Source organism: Triplophysa rosa, linkage group LG21 (genome assembly GCF_024868665.1).
Source record: "Triplophysa rosa linkage group LG21, Trosa_1v2, whole genome shotgun sequence".
Taxonomy (NCBI): domain Eukaryota; kingdom Metazoa; phylum Chordata; class Actinopteri; order Cypriniformes; family Nemacheilidae; genus Triplophysa; species Triplophysa rosa.
In genome coordinates, this window is record NC_079910.1 from 5,010,427 (window position 1) to 5,026,391 (window position 15,965).

At 39.7% G+C, this 15,965-nt stretch overlaps 1 protein-coding gene and 1 long non-coding RNA gene across 3 annotated transcripts in view; both read right to left on the reverse strand.

Moving 5' to 3' along the window:
* plxna1a (plexin A1a) overlaps positions 1–9,476 on the reverse strand; it is a 181,745-nt gene extending 172,269 nt beyond the window's left edge. For both annotated transcript variants that reach the window (XM_057363321.1, XM_057363320.1), the window contains exon 1: positions 9,315–9,476. The gene's annotated coding sequence lies outside the window, so the exon portion shown is untranslated. The remainder of the gene's footprint in view (positions 1–9,314) is intronic.
* A 3,886-nt stretch (positions 9,477–13,362) lies between these two features.
* On the reverse strand, positions 13,363–15,671 carry LOC130571965 (uncharacterized). Its single transcript, XR_008965142.1, has 3 exons — positions 14,892–15,671; positions 14,626–14,687; positions 13,363–14,509 (listed from the first exon to the last, which is right to left on the reverse strand). It is a non-coding gene; the product is annotated as an uncharacterized LOC130571965 (long non-coding RNA).
* Positions 15,672–15,965: the final 294 nt, after the last annotated feature.

Here is a 15,965-nt window from a genome sequence, read left to right on the forward strand (position 1 = left end):
GCACAACTCATTCTTCTCATGATCATCTGGAACGTTCTGTTGAGGCTTTATATCGAGCAGCATCTGCTGAATCTCACAACAGCCCTCATCATCCACCGAGAGATTTTCAGCCCCTGGCAGCTGCTGATGTTAGAAAAGATGTGCTTGTGCGTTTGTACTTCTGAATAGTGGCTTTACTTTAGGGCTACTGAAAAGGGGGCGTGGCCATTGGGGCTCCACCTTCTTCTGGCGTCAATTACACTGGGGTAAATGTCTCCCTCAGACTTTTCAATATATTCAATATTTATTTTATTTAATATGAATGATTATTACATGAATATTAACTTGACATTAAGTTCATATTAAATGTATATTTTAATTAAAATATCCCATAGACTGAAGGCCCTAAGCTATATCTAGAGACCACAGCTTCACAGACTTGGTGGCACAACAAAGCAATGTGCTAACAATTAGTCCAAAAACCTGAACACTCTTATCATTGTGCAGGTGACTTTGCATACGTAAGCACAATTGTGTCACTCTTTTCTTCTTGACAGACACAGGAGGGATAATAGAGACATTATGTAGGCCAGATTTAAACGTGCACCTCCCACTTGAGCATCAGAGCTCAATGCGTATCAGCAAACCACTATGCCACAGCTCAGAGTAATGGAACATGGTTGCATTTATATTGTATATAACTTCACATCCCCAAAAAATGGAAATTTCATATTGGGAGAACCGATTACTACTGAGCCTTATATTCTGTATTCATCACGTATACATGTTTTGATTTTCTATGGTCTTACTTGATGACACACTTGAGTGCTTTAAGGTGCCTAATCAGTCTACTGACAAGTGTTTCTCAGAATGAACTACTCTCATGAGTTTGTTTTACAGATGAAGTCTGAATTTACAGGCAGCAGACTGTCAGAGGTTGTATCCATTAAAAAACTCCTTTGGGAGACAACAAGACGTGGCGAAAAATCACACATCGAAAATAGTGAAACGCCAGCGAATCTAAACACACGTTAAATGCGGGTTGTCAGGAGGGGTGTAAAGGCCACCCCAACACCCCTGTGGCTGAACATCTACTCATTCCATCACTTAGAATGACACTTACACACACACACTCGACTTCTTTCTCACACATTCAAACAGACACACACACCTTCTACAGGCACCATAAGAGATTATCACTTCCAGCAGAATCTCAGAGATTTACAGTAACATCTAGCACACACATGCACTCTCTACCCACTAAGGCACGAGGACGCGCGCTACCCGTCCCCCGACACCTCCTGGCTCCGCAGTGAAGCATGTCAAGCGAATACCATCTGGGGAGAGGAATTTGCCCTCTGACCTCTGTTTATGACCCATCAAAGGGGAGTCTGCTCATTGGTCTGGCAGAGTAATCATTTCCAGAGCGGGCCACTCAAAGAGAGTGTGTGTGGACGAGAGAAAGAGAGAGAGACGGAGAGATTTTCCAGGGAGAGGAACGACTGCAGACAGCAATGTTAAAGGAATCAGTCTGCTGATGTTCAACAGAGCTACCGAGATCTGCCCATGTTCAATAGTGTATGTGCCTTTAACAAGCTCAGAGAACGAGAGAGAGAGAGAGAGAGAACGAGAACGAGAGAGAGAGAGGTTTAAAAAGATGTTTTTTAAAAAAGCGTTTTGAGATTTACAGTAAAAAGGCAATAACCCCATAACAATATATAAGACAACCCTACAAGACAATAACCCCGCAAAAACAGAAATAGTCTAGATAAGTAAATAATAAATAAATACATAAATAAACCAGAAAAATAAAATAAAAATGAAAGGGGGAGATTTTTGGACCCCCCCAAAAAAGTAGATCAAAATAAATAAATTAGAAAAATTCAATAAAAACGAAAGAAAGAAAGAAAGAAAGAAAGAAAGAAAGAAAGAAAGAAAGAAAGAAAGAAAGAAAGAAAGAAAGAAAGAAAGAAAGAAAGAAAGAATATAAAGATGCATCCAAATCACTTTCAAAGACAGCACACAACGCTCACAAGTCACAACAGCACACAATCACATCAGAAATAGACAAATCTATGATTAATGATATAAAACTTAGAACAGAGAAGAAAGGAAAACACTACTAGTAATTTTAAAACTTGAAGAGAAAGTAATCAGATTTCAACATTCAACTTTATGCAAATAAGCCGCGACACGATGTGGCAACCACCAATGGGAATGCAGACGTGATCTGCCGTCTGATGCAGTTGGATACCGCAGTCAAGGGGGAATGGCTACCAGCAACCAATCACAGTGATGACAACAAACAACAATCCAGAGGCGAATTATGATGTTTCCTATCTTACACACCTGAGTATTAGAAAGCATTTATTTTCCATTCAAACCCAATCCTATTTATTTCTGCCTCCCTGTGGAGTTTTTAAAGCTTTTTATTTGTTTGTGCTATATTGTTGGCAGCGCTGCGTTCATAAAAAAAGTACAATCCATCCGTTCGACTACTCGCTCTCAGAATGCTGGAAAAACATAATTAGGCGGCTATAAACATGATTAATTATTTTTGTCTCCCCAAACTGCACCTCTGTCAGGAAGCATCATTACGAAAGGAGATGTTTGCTCAGCTATGATGAAGCCCGACATGCACACCACAATACAGGAGAGGCGAGGGGGCCCTCTTCAAAGGCCCCCCGTGAGGCTAGAGGTCAAGGGGCACCTCAGGATTATGGGGACGTGTCACCTCGCTTTGGGATTTCAATTAACCCTTTCACAGTCCTCTGTAACTCGGGCAACGGATAATCCCACACGAAAGGATCCTGTGGATTGGGTTTCTCTCTCTGAATTAAAAACACCTCACGATAAAACCCGGTTTATCTTAAAACCAGACTATTGCAGCAAAGATATGCTAGCGAGCACCAGAGGCCAAAAATGCGAAAGGTTTCGCTCTATAATGCCAAAATGAACCACAACAGACAACAGTTGAGATCATGAGGTCAGCTATGACTGATCTAAATCCGCTCGGGCTGCATTAAAGGACGAACATTACCAAGAGAAATCAATACGCTTGGTCTTTTAATGAGATATTAATTGAGAGGCTACTGAAAGGCAGAATTTAACACACTCATCTTTAAACTCATACATTTAGATATTAATATTACATCTATCAATCTATCAACACATAGCTTTATCCTTCCATCGATCTGCTGAAACGACTACACATAACGCTCTAGTATAGGCCAGGCCGCATCCTTTTTATTTTGTCTTCTTTGTTCTTACGCTTAAAAAACGAACCATATGTCTGGCGACTGGTGACCTCTTCAAAGTCTTTTGAAGCATCTGCACTGCCTGTGGTCCTCTGAGACGAACATTGTCCCCATGGGTTCCATCACTTTTAGTCTTACTTACACGGCCGGTCTAGAGATCTTGCATTATTTAACCGGCTTTCAGTACACAAACCACAACTGCCCGAGGAAGTGCTTCAGCTGCAGTATCCAAGGAGAGACATCAGCCAAATGAAATGAACCAGACAGTAAATAGTCTATTATTGAGTTCACACGGCTTATACCATAGAGTGGAATCATGTGACAACGGGTACGCTTTAAAGAGCAAACCATTTTTGTACCTGCGAAGACAATGATGAAAGGGCAAACTGGGCAACTTTCATAAACAGACCTTACATGCATATCTACAAAAAAACATGACCCACACACACACACATATGCTAAACCATAGAAACACACAAAACTATTCTTGTTACAGTATTTCTGTTCCTTACAGCTAAGCTTCCAAAGTCAATTTCAGCAGAGGGTGGTAAATAAACACATGATCCAAACCAGACCTCTGTAAAGGACATACAGCAGCAAATTTTGGTTCCGAAATGTTGCCGGTCTGCGACTTCCATCACAAGAGCCCTACAGCCTTCTATACAACAACACAGGTGAACGAAAAGGGGGAAAACACTAAGGCACCAGTTAATAATACCCTTAACAGCTGGTTTGGCATCAGTGAAACCTACCCTACGCTTAAGATAATACATTGCGAGTGGCTTGACAATGCTATCCAGGATCAGTTGTAGGGGCCATAGAAAACTCCACAGAGGGTGGTGGTAAAGCTGTAGTCTGCAAGCAGATGGCAGATAGCATTGATCGGATCCAAGACCTGATAAGGGTGAAGGATAGATGTGCTGCTCTGGAAACAGAAAGAAGAGGTGAGACGAAAGGTTCCCCCTGACCCCCCACCCCAGAAGAGAAATCCACACTGCTGACTGCTAATGACATACATTAACAGTCCCAGACGTGTAACTTAATTCTAATAGCGTGTATTGCTGCTAATAATATTACTAACTGATCTAATGTTCAATATATGCAGGTAGGGGTGGGCGGAATGAGTTTCACAGAATGAGTCATTTTATTTCACGGTAACAATCTCGCATAATAATTCTATATCTTATACCTCATTTCTCTTAGATTGGTTTAATCTATTTACAGTTCATTTAAATGGTAACCATAATAAAAATGTAGTTATGAAAATGTACTAAATATATCAAAATAAGTTCTGATAATGAGATTTATTATTTATTTATATTTATCTTCTGGCTATATCATAAGTAGTAGGAAGATAGACAACATGTAAAACAATGAAGTATGAATTTATGCACAAACAATGAGAGTACAGTATATACTAAAGCAATAAGCCCCAAGAAGCAGTGGGTTACAGGCTTATATTTAGGCTATGTGGTGCGGTCAGCCGTTATATATTGAGGTATTTTATAACGGCTTAGAACTCCGCTCAGCCAATCAGAATCAAGGACCAGAACTGACCGTTTTATAACTGGTGTTATAAATTGTTGTTCATGGGGTCTGTTCTGTAAGTCTCCATCGCTTTTCACTCTCTATTAGATGCGCACTTTTAGTGTTTTGCAACTCTCTGTCTTTAGGTTTGTTTATTCTTATGCTTGTCTTTGCACTGCAAGTCTCTGGTGACTCCACACGCGTCTCCCAAAACAAGCACGGCGCATCACGTCAAAGCGCTCGGGCGGCAAGCATCACCGCGCGTTTCAAAGCAAGTTTTGCCTCGGCTCGCTAAAAGTAAAGCTATTAACAGCTTAACAAAGCGATCTGACTTCTGAAGTACGTGAGAAGGAGCTTTTTTATATGCACGCGCAGATCCCTGCGGGTGAGAGAAAGTGCCAGATTGGAGCGGATAACGAAACTACAGACTGAAAGAAGGTTAAAAGAATATATGATTTGTTAATTTGTTATGGGTGGATTAAGTCACATGTTTTTCATCATAACGCCCAATTTGCAGAGCGCCGAGTTAACCACGCCTACTTATTTACATTCCGCGGAATACACGGAATGGAAAAATCTCTTACGGTTGACATTTTATTCCGCGGTAACGGCATATTCCGTCATACCACCCAGCCCTGTACGCAGGGTTCAATATGCAGGTCTTTGGGGTCAAGGGGCCGAGCCGAGATCCAAGAATTTAGCAAAAGCTCATTTGAGGGCCCTTGACAATCTCATTCACATCGGTATGTGACGTGACAATGAGGTCAAAGGTCGCTCCTGGTATTTCATGCGTAGTTGGAGTAAGTCTTGGGAATTGGATTAAGACACAGCAGGTTAATTCTTTACCAAGAGGGGAAGGACTATATACACCCATACACATATACTCACATACACTCTCACAAACACGTTGTTATCTATTCCTAAAATAAGCACTACGTGATGCCGACCAGTGGGTGAATTATAGAGTGCTGACTCGACTTTTCTGGAATGAGATGCTCTTAGTCATGGTCAAGGTTCACCGGCCTCCACGGGAAAGCGAATAATCTTACAGATGGCCACATGCGCGGGTAGCAAAACAAGCCTTTGTGGTTGCTAAACTGTTCGGATTGGTGTTTTTATCTTGTTGCTATGCCGTTGCTAGGATTTCTGTGTCGTTGCTTACTCAAAAGTCAAATAAGCCCACCACCAAGTTTCTATGATATTCAAGAGGTGGCACATCTCCCTCTTTAAGTCTATGGGATTTTTCCTTGTTTTATCGTCCCCCAGGCCAAAAAATATGTAGGTCTGGTAAGAAAAGTAATATCACATCTTTCCTCAACAAACCCCTACAATCTTTAAAATCACTCATGTCCATATCACAAATGAGTTACAAGCCAAAATTAAATATGTAGGGTTACAGGCTTGTTCACATTCTTAACCCCAAGTGTGAAAAACAGTAATAAAGTCATTTTTCCTCAGTAAATCACTTTGCACAAGTCGGTTAAACTAGAAAGGTGGGAATAAAATTGTGTTTTCCTAAATGTGCTGCATGATCCTTTCCTTTAATCATTGACTAAACATAAGAGAATAAAGAGTTTGTCATTGCTGTCTTGAATTCACAACCATCTGAACTGCTCTGATCCCACCACTGAGGCTCCCAGCTGAGACCACCAATCTGGCGAGGTATAGCAAAGTGCCGCATCTCCTCTGGACAAGGGCCATAACAAACACAACTTGGCCTGACCCTTCCTCAATCACTAAACCTAGCTCAAGCCAAAGCACTATTTTTATACACTCAATAAATCAGGAAAGAAAATGTTACTGAATTAGATGCAACAGCAGACTTTGCACGTAGTGCTAATACACTTAAACACAACAGAGTAAGCCAACTAACAAGACAGATCAAATATACATGCAGCATAATCTCCATTCCTGTTTATGCCGTAAAGTACCATGCATGCACATTCTCGAAGGCATAAACATCTGTCTGCCTTTATCACACGCCTATACAAACGCACAAGCACGAAGGAAAGTGAAGGAAGAAACAATTTTATTATCTCTTCCTGTGATCTGATACAGACAGCTTCAAAACCCTTCAGGCCCGACTGCCTTTATTGTGTTAGTGCGACGTCCCCTTAGATTTGAAGTACAGACGGGGCTGATAATGAATTGAAAGAGTAAATTAAATATCTTGTGTTTAATGATAAACTCAATCAACTAGCTATCATTGTGATAGCTGGGGAAACTAAAAAGACAAAATATAAGAAGCGGTTTGCTGACAGGAAAATGTAACGTAGGCAATGGACTATGCTTTAACTATGGTGTAAATGTGACGTATCATAACGCGCGAGAAATAAGGCAAAGGCAGCGCGTGGGTACTGGTGCTTTAAAACACACCCACTGCCCACTCACTCACCCCACTGACACGGCCTCAAGAGGAGGTTGGCACTGACAAGCTCTGAGGTAAGGATGTAATTTATATACAACATCCGTCAATCACGACAAAGGACAGATCGCGAGAGCGGCGATATTATTCTGTCATTGCGCACTTTGTTTCCCACGGTGTCACGCAGAGGCAAAGCGCTCGACAGAAAGGTGGATGTATAACGTTACTTGACGCCAATAACGTTGTAAGATTGATGCCCGAACATTACTTCATAACCCAAATTCCATTAACTAACGTTACCGGTGGCAAAGTTATTAGGCGTAATACGAGCACCGCATATACCGAAACGCTAACTGTACCTTATTTTCCCCCAGTTGCTTAGAAAAATATTTCCATTTCTATCTGAGAAATAGAGCTAGTTCTATAAGTGACCCAAAAGACTAAAACAAATTTTTGTATTCCCCGAAGTTTCGTTTTTTATCACTCTAATGAGCCGGTGAATCTAGTTATTTGGTCTACTGTATGCAACATAATAAAAGACTTGGACCCTGTGGAGAAAGGCGGAGCGGGAGTCTCGTGCAGATGGGGAAACGGGGAGAGCGCGGGAAATCCATACTAAAACTATGCTTCTTACAATCAAAGAGTGCAATGTCGTAGCAAATCATTACAACGGAGCTCTTATTATCAAACTTGAAGAATGGTACAGAAATGCAATTGATATAAAAGGAACATATTTAACATACAGTAGTACATGAAAACCTCACGGGAACGTTGAAACGAGGTTAGCCTTTTTAAACATATGCAAGTACATTTTGGACAAATTACGCGCACTCGCAGTTGTCTGCTCCATGTCCCACAGGAACATCTTTCAGCCTAGTTACGAGTGCTTGGATGCTGACGGAAAGTGGTTGCAGTGTGGAAGTTAAACGACCGAATTGCAATACATGTCAGTTGTAGTCCTATGAATATTATTTACTAAGCTTTCCAAATAACAGAACGTTTACTTTAAAAAGAAACGTATTCATCGCGACACAAAAACAAGATATATTCATATGAAACCCCCAAGCCAGTGGCGAAGCCTTTATGGAAGCCGGGCGAGATTCTTTTTATTTTGCTCTTAAAACCAATATTAAGGACAAAACACGTTACCTCAAAATATTTGATTAGACCAAAAGACGAACCAAGCCGAACATCTCATGCAAATATTCAACATAAACATACAAACACACGGACCTTAGACTGAGACACCTTACACTCCGCTGTCTGTCTCTCCAATAAATACATTAAAGCTGTGCTTTGTACCCATGCTACAAAAATATGTAATTTGATCGTAAAAAATCAGACTGAATTTCATCCAGATCTGCTCGAGCTTTATGTGTTAAGGCAATGCGGACAGTACATGTGCGAAATTTTAATTGCCTGTTTATAGGATTATAGCACTAGTGTTTCTTACAGAAACTGCTCTAATGTTAGATTTCGCAAGCTGTCTTTTTCCATGTACCCCACCAGTTCTAACCCACATCAAATTTTCCCGAATTCCCAACTGAACAAATCTTGGCGAGATTTTACAGACAGCCAACCCACACAGTTTTAACGAGACTGCAAAACGCAATAGCTAAATAACTGAACAGTTGAGAGGTGTTGGATAGACCCTGTATGATGTTTAAAAATATCCAACACCCCTCCCTAAACGCGATTTAACCAGGAGGACCGTTTTACCCAAAGTGTGATATGCACTGCAGGTAAAATGAGCTCACCAAGAAATGCATCGTTTACATCCGATCTCCTTAAAAACACAAAGCTTCACACAATCTGGAAAAACGCATCCCTACATAAACCCGCTTGATGCTTGTTTTAGTGCAGCAATTAAACCACAGCGAGTCTAATCCAAGTTAGTCTGGGAGCCTCCTCTAATAATGCTGCACAATGCAGATATCAGCTTGTGTTTAATGCGTCAGTTAATAGACAGCAAGGTGTCAAAACCGCATACAAAATACCTACAACTCCTTATTTCTTCCGTCGCAATCACGGATGCATTCACAAGAGGAAGGCAAACAGCGGTAGACCTAGATCGACAGAATTGCAGTGTAGTTGCAGACACAGCGAACTGATCTAAAAACGATTTTTTTCCTAAACCAAACTGCATCCAAAATCACACTTGTGCGTAAACATCCGGTGTTACTTACTTGTGCGTTTGATGCCTTGGTTTATTATCCTTGCCATGCGTAAAACCTCAAACTTGCGTACATTTTCTCGGCAGCAATGTGTAAAGCTCCGCTCGCACTTTCCGAGTGTGAAGTCCTAGCACGGCATGAATGAAGAGGAATGCGGTCCGCGCTCCCGGAACGCCAGCCAGCCTCGTTTTGAGTCACCGGGAACGCGCCGCCTGATACATATTTCTCGAGTCACACCTAGGCGGCGACATTGAGCGCGCTTCAGCCAGTGGGTTTATGTGATGACTACAGAGAGTATGTAGTCTTGAATACCGGTGCACCACCTGTCGATGCATCTAGGCGCATTTATTACAGTCTCGAGACTTTAGTCTGTTTTTTGCTTTCATTGCCAGGCACGCGTTAAAGAATATATATGAATTAGCATTTTTTTAATATGTTGTATTAAGAACAAAGTGATATTTTGTTTATGTGACAATGATTACTGCACACTGTTTTTACAGGGCAATAGATAAATGTAAAAATATCAAAACTTGCCATATCATTAAATGAAGTATAACATATACAAAATTATTAACAATTATCATATTTTTTAATTACTGTAACTTATAAGAATTATATTTGCCATTTCAATTTGATTATTTTTAAGTCAGTTTGATGTCATTTAAGTTGAAATGTTTTGTTTCGATTACTCGACAATTTAAAGAATAGACGGAATTTAAGTGTTTTAGTTGAAATAGGTGAATTTCACAGTGTAATAAAAATCTTCAAAAAAATCTATTTGTTTTATAACATGAAGATTGATGTTGGATCAGTCCCATGTTTACTTTAATGACATCACACAGAGGTCTGGTTCTTGTATAAGCGGAGAACACATTCTCATGTCAGAATGTTTTGATCACCCCCTGAGCCTAACACTTCATATTCCTTTTGCACACCTTCTGGAGAATGAAAGCTTTTCTGATAAACACTGTAGATTCTAGATCAAACAAAGTCTGGATGCACAAACAAGGTTGTCAGAAGTTAGAACAGTCAAAATGCAGACAAAAATAAACTTCAGCCGACATTTTACCCTAACCTTTAAAACACTGCTTTGTTTAGTTGTTGTACAGTTCTTCACTGCTATGAGGCTTTTTGTATCAGCTCGTATCAGCTTGGCTGCTGGCTTTACTGGGCTTTAGCTTTTGGTTGTTTACAACAAGAACACCAGTGCTTATTTTGTCCTTGGAAGATTTTTTATCTCCAAATAAGTGTGATTTAAAGCAGGAAAATAATGTATTTTGACAATATAATGCAGCAGTGAGCATTTCGCAAGCTTTAAGCGTTGTTCAGCAGTGATTCATAAATGTCTGAAGCAAACACAGTATTTTTTGTGCATAAACAATCAAAGGAAAATAAAAATGACAGATTTCTTAAGCACATTGAGATGCTCTGGGTTACAATAATCTGTTGGTTTACCACAAGTAAAGGAACTTTAAGGTATGAAACATGAAGTTTGTTGCTTTTGTTTGGTGAAAAGCTTATCAATCTGTGGCCTGTCTGCTAGAAAATGATTACAAAACTGTAAACAGAGCAGAACTGTTGTGTTACTGTCTTGCATTCTTGTGCATATTTCAGAAAGTGAACACGGTGCCCTTTAAAATTGGGTTTCGTATCTTTCATTTGTTATAGAATACATATACGTGTCTCCCTTTATAGTTTCAGGTGTGGCCAAATATTATAAGATGAACGGAGTAGTAACTGTATCTTTCTTTTCATTTGGACTTTAAATAGTAACGTGCATGGAATGATCAGTATTACTTTAATATAGAACAAAAAACTGACCACAAAGTCACACATTTTCTTCTCATTTCTCCACGGTCATCTGTAGAGCCTTACATACATCCTGCTGCAGTATCATTTGAATATTTACCACATTTTTGCACATCAGTCGAGTGTGTAACTTTTAACTAGCCTACATCACAAAAAGATAATTTTACATGCAAGTCAGACAGCGTCCTGTCTGAATAGGTAGTTTATGGCCAGAATAAGCTATAGTACGCACCAGACTTTTTACTGATAATAAAATGTCTGGTTTGTGAGAGTAATATGAACGCAAAATAGATATCAAGCCGTGCCACTCAGAACTCTCCAGAAATCATCAACTCGTTCACGAGCACACTGAGAAAATGATTGAAAATGAAGGTCTCCGACTGACAGCAGCTTTTTTTAGTCACCGCGTTCAACAAGCGATAATATGTAGTTTTATTTGCGATATCAGACCAGAGAGTTCCAACAGGTGCTGGTCAGGTGCTTCCACAGACAGGTGTACTGGGATGACTCAGGTCGTTCAGAGTCTTGCATCTTAAAAACATAGTGCTCTGAACATAAGTGTGCCACTCCTCCCTAGGGATGGTTGCAAGGTCACTGGTTGTCTGATTCAGATTGAATACGTTTCCCTTCAACTCTTTTGGTGAATCAGGTGGCAAATGCAGAGATATTAGTCATTTTTTCCTCCATTTCCATCTTTAGGCTTCGACCACCGTCGGTACCTAAATTCCATTCTTTTACTAATGAATACAAAAACACTCCCACTTCCCAGAGAATATAATCATACACATATCCATGCATGTCCAGTATGCGGTCTGTAACATTGCTTCACCTGACACATATTCAAAACCTTTTAGAGAAACATGAACATGAAAACATGAGTGCCCGCTGTGATGACTGTTGCTTTTACAAACCCCCAGCTATATGTTGCCGCCTGCCTCCAGTATCACGTCCTACAGTTTAGGCCGCACATTTTCTCACAGGACACTGTTCCGCCAAGAAGCGAAGATTCCTCTCTGCTCGCGGGGCTCCCGGCGTATCTCTCCCGGCCAGCAGCGCCTTGATGTCAGCCGTGCATCTCTTCTGCATCCACCGCGACACCCAATCATAATTAAAATCTTGTGTGGAAGCGGGAGCAAGGGAAGCTAATTAGGGACAAACACTTTATTTTTCTCTGGCACGAATCAAAAAGAAAAAAGAGCACTAGCTGCTTCTGCACCCCTGTGATGTGTGGCATGGGGCATGGGGGGTGTGGAGCAAGTATAGGAGGAACCGTCAGAAACAGAGTGCAGTTTTTCTCTTCTATTCTGTAACGTTTTTTTTGATCATGTGGAGGATCACAGACACGGTTTGCTTCTGTGCACACGCTGCAGTTCTGTGTGAATTATGTCTGTCTTACTCACTAAATGATCGGAGTGTGGACAGTAAAGAGTAGCGAGCAAAGAAGCGTGGGTGTGGGACGCTGTCTGCATCCAGAAATAAACTTCATTTTGTTCTTCCCTGACTGGGTAATTAGGCGTTGGACTACGTGTGTGTGTGTGTGTGTGTGTGTGTGTGTGTGTGTGTGTGTGTGTGTGTGTGTGTGTGTGTGTGTGTGTGTGTGTGTGTGTGTGTGTGTTGCGTATACTGTATATGTGGCTGTGATTTGTCTAGTGCACACTGGATTGTGAAAGACAGAGTTTACATTTTTTTCTTGATAAGTTTTGTGCATTAGTAAAACAGATAATTTAGTCATCGTTTAATAAAAAAAAATGTTGTCCATATATATATATGCAAAACACAGACAAAACACAACATATATACTGTATACATAATATAATATACAGGCACAGAAAAAATGAAGAAATCACTCCAGTTTTGCCTTTAATTAGTATTTATGTATATATTGTGGCAATTCCAGTCCAGTGTCTGTTGAATTTCAACAAAAACAAACCCAACAGCAATGTAAGAATACAAGTTAAACATTCCTAAATACATTAGTAACTTGAATAAGAACTTTTTTTGCAATATTCAAGATCTGCAAACATTGCATCTCATTTCTTATTTTGAACAGCAAATAAATGTAGTAAACAATCTTTTCATTTAGAATTTGGGAGAAATTTGTTACCAGTTCAATAAAAAAAAAGATCATTTTACTGAAACACATAACTATAAATAGGCCTAGTAAATTCTGAAAAAAATAAACTTTTGAAGCAGCCTATATGTATATATTAGTATCTTATGTACGTACACACTAATATTACTGAATGAGCACTGTGCCTTGTCCGAACTGACTGCACTATATTTCATGTATAATCAGTTTATTCTAAACTGTTTTAATTAACTTTAAATCATTTTTTTTAAATAATTTTAAAGGTTTTTAAATTCCTTGTTTTATTGTTGTGATTATTTAAGATGATTATTTTAATTATTTTTATGTAAAGCACTTTGAATAACCATTGTGTATGAAATGTGCTATATAAATAAACTTGCCTTGCCTTGTGTATATACACTAATATACTCAATCTTGATATCTATAAAGACAATTCTAATTCTATGTAGGCTATTTCAAACACATTTTTCGACATTTCTTGCTCTCCACGTAAAAGTCAATAATATTGATACTGACTCTGGGAATACAGCATGAAATGCAACTAGAAGACATATTGATGATGTTACAATAATATGTGATGATGTAAAGTATCAAATATGGACGATCAGCAAATACACCAAATTACCTCTCTTTGCAATATGATCATGCAGGAACTGTACACTCGAATCAGCCCTTGTAACCTCAGCACACATGTGCTAACACAGTCGACAATCTTAGTTAATACTCTTCTCATCTTTTGGTATAAACACAAGCAATTTCATGATTGTATTTAAACACAGAATAAGACTACATACGCTTCTGCCTATCGTAATTGCTTGCCAATTCCTGCCCTTGGAATTGGACAGTGCATTATTCGAATGTCACATCCTTAGTTATAATTGCCTTTCACGGTATGCGTTACGTGCATGGTCTTCCCAACTAAACATCGGCTCGTCTGGCTGCCGATTATGTTACGTATTGTAGTCGAACATCCCTAGACACCAATTACTTTCTCATATCAGACCGATCATTAGTCTCGACCAAAGTCAAAGACCAAAGTCTGACATGGTTTGCTTAAAAGGAGTCTTTCTCTCTTTGTTTCTCGCTCCCTCCTCATTTCTCCCCCATGCTCTTTCATGTGCCAGACCCTGATCATTTATTTGCGATTCATCAACGGAGCGTTCCTACTGTCTCCAGAAGCCGGCGAGCAAGAATGGCCAACTCTTCCTGTTTCCTTCAGCCATCTATCGCAGAAACGCATGGCTTCTTACTGTCGCCACGGCAGCACTTCCCAACACCGGTCCCCTCGGCAACAGCCTTGTACTGGTTTCTGACGAACAGAAATGAATTATTGAGTTGTGACAGATACATTGTTATGCTATAATACAGAGAGAAATAGTGCTGGATGCATGAAGAATAATAACGGTTTAAGACGCACATACATACCAACACATCATCTATCACATTCGTCATGCCGGCGGCTGTCAAACATTCTGTATAAGAACATCCTAAAAATGCATTTGGCAATATGAAATGGTAGAATGTGACATTAGATCAACATTATTGATTGACTAAGCAGGAAAAATGCTGCGTTTAATATATTTTAGGGTTGATGTTTCTTTAAAAAAGGAGAACTGAACCTCATATATTTTACGAAATCTTTTTCTAGCAAGCTGCCAGAACTTTCAACTTCCTGGCAGTGCATCCCATACCTGTGACATCCCTTTGCTCTCTGCCAGTCGGTGACAAAGGACTCCTACTGAAAAGACTACTGTAAAACAAGATAAGAGGAGGTGTCCATGTTATCAATTCCAGCATGCATCTGTGCTGGTGTAAATGAGTGAGGAGAAAAGAGGGCTAGCAGAGCCCTCAGGGAGCACACATCCCTGAAAGCTCGAAAGAGAGAGAGAGGAGACAGGAAGAGTAAGAAAGGCTAAGAGGAAGAGAGAGTGTGTGTGTCCCATTGCCTGTCACATCCCATGACTTTCTTTGTCCTTGCAATGGTATGTTGTTATTTCTGGAACCATATCTAACGAGAATTATTGCCATGTGTTAGGAGGGGTGAAAGAGAAATTTGACATGGAGCTTGTGATAGGCGGCGAGAACCAATGAGAGTTGCACATTGAAATAGTGTTAATAAGTGTAAAACTGCTTAATTTCGAATGTGTGTTATGTTTAGACAACAATACAGGAATGTGATTTCCAATACCTTACATTGTGAAGTACTCAAGTGCTTTAATCAAGGACAAGGTTGTGATGGTTACTTGATGACTCTTAATATCACAAACTGTTGTCATCTACCAAGACAACAAATTCAGTGTTAAAACGTTTTCTTCGAAGATCTTTAGAAAGAACATCTCAAAGTTAATACTCAAATGAAACAACTAAAATGTGTCTGAAATAGCGTAGTGAAAAAGAATCTGAGCATAGACATTTGTTTACTTAAAGTGATAGTTCACTCAAAATGATAATTCTGTCATCGTTTTCTCACCCTCTCGTCATTTCAAACCTGTATGACTTGTGCAGAACACAAAACAATATATTTTGAAGAACGTTGGTAGCCGAACAGCAGCAGTACCCATTGACTTGTTTGGTTTTGTGTCCACACAATAGAAGTCAATGGGTACCGCCATTGTTCGGTTACCAGCATTTTTCAGAATGTCTTCTTTTGTGTTCTGCAGGAGAAAGAAAGCCATACAGGTTTAAAATGACAAGATGGTGAATAAATGATGACAGAATTTTCATTTTCATTAAACATTTTTAAGATGAAATGGATATTTTTTGTT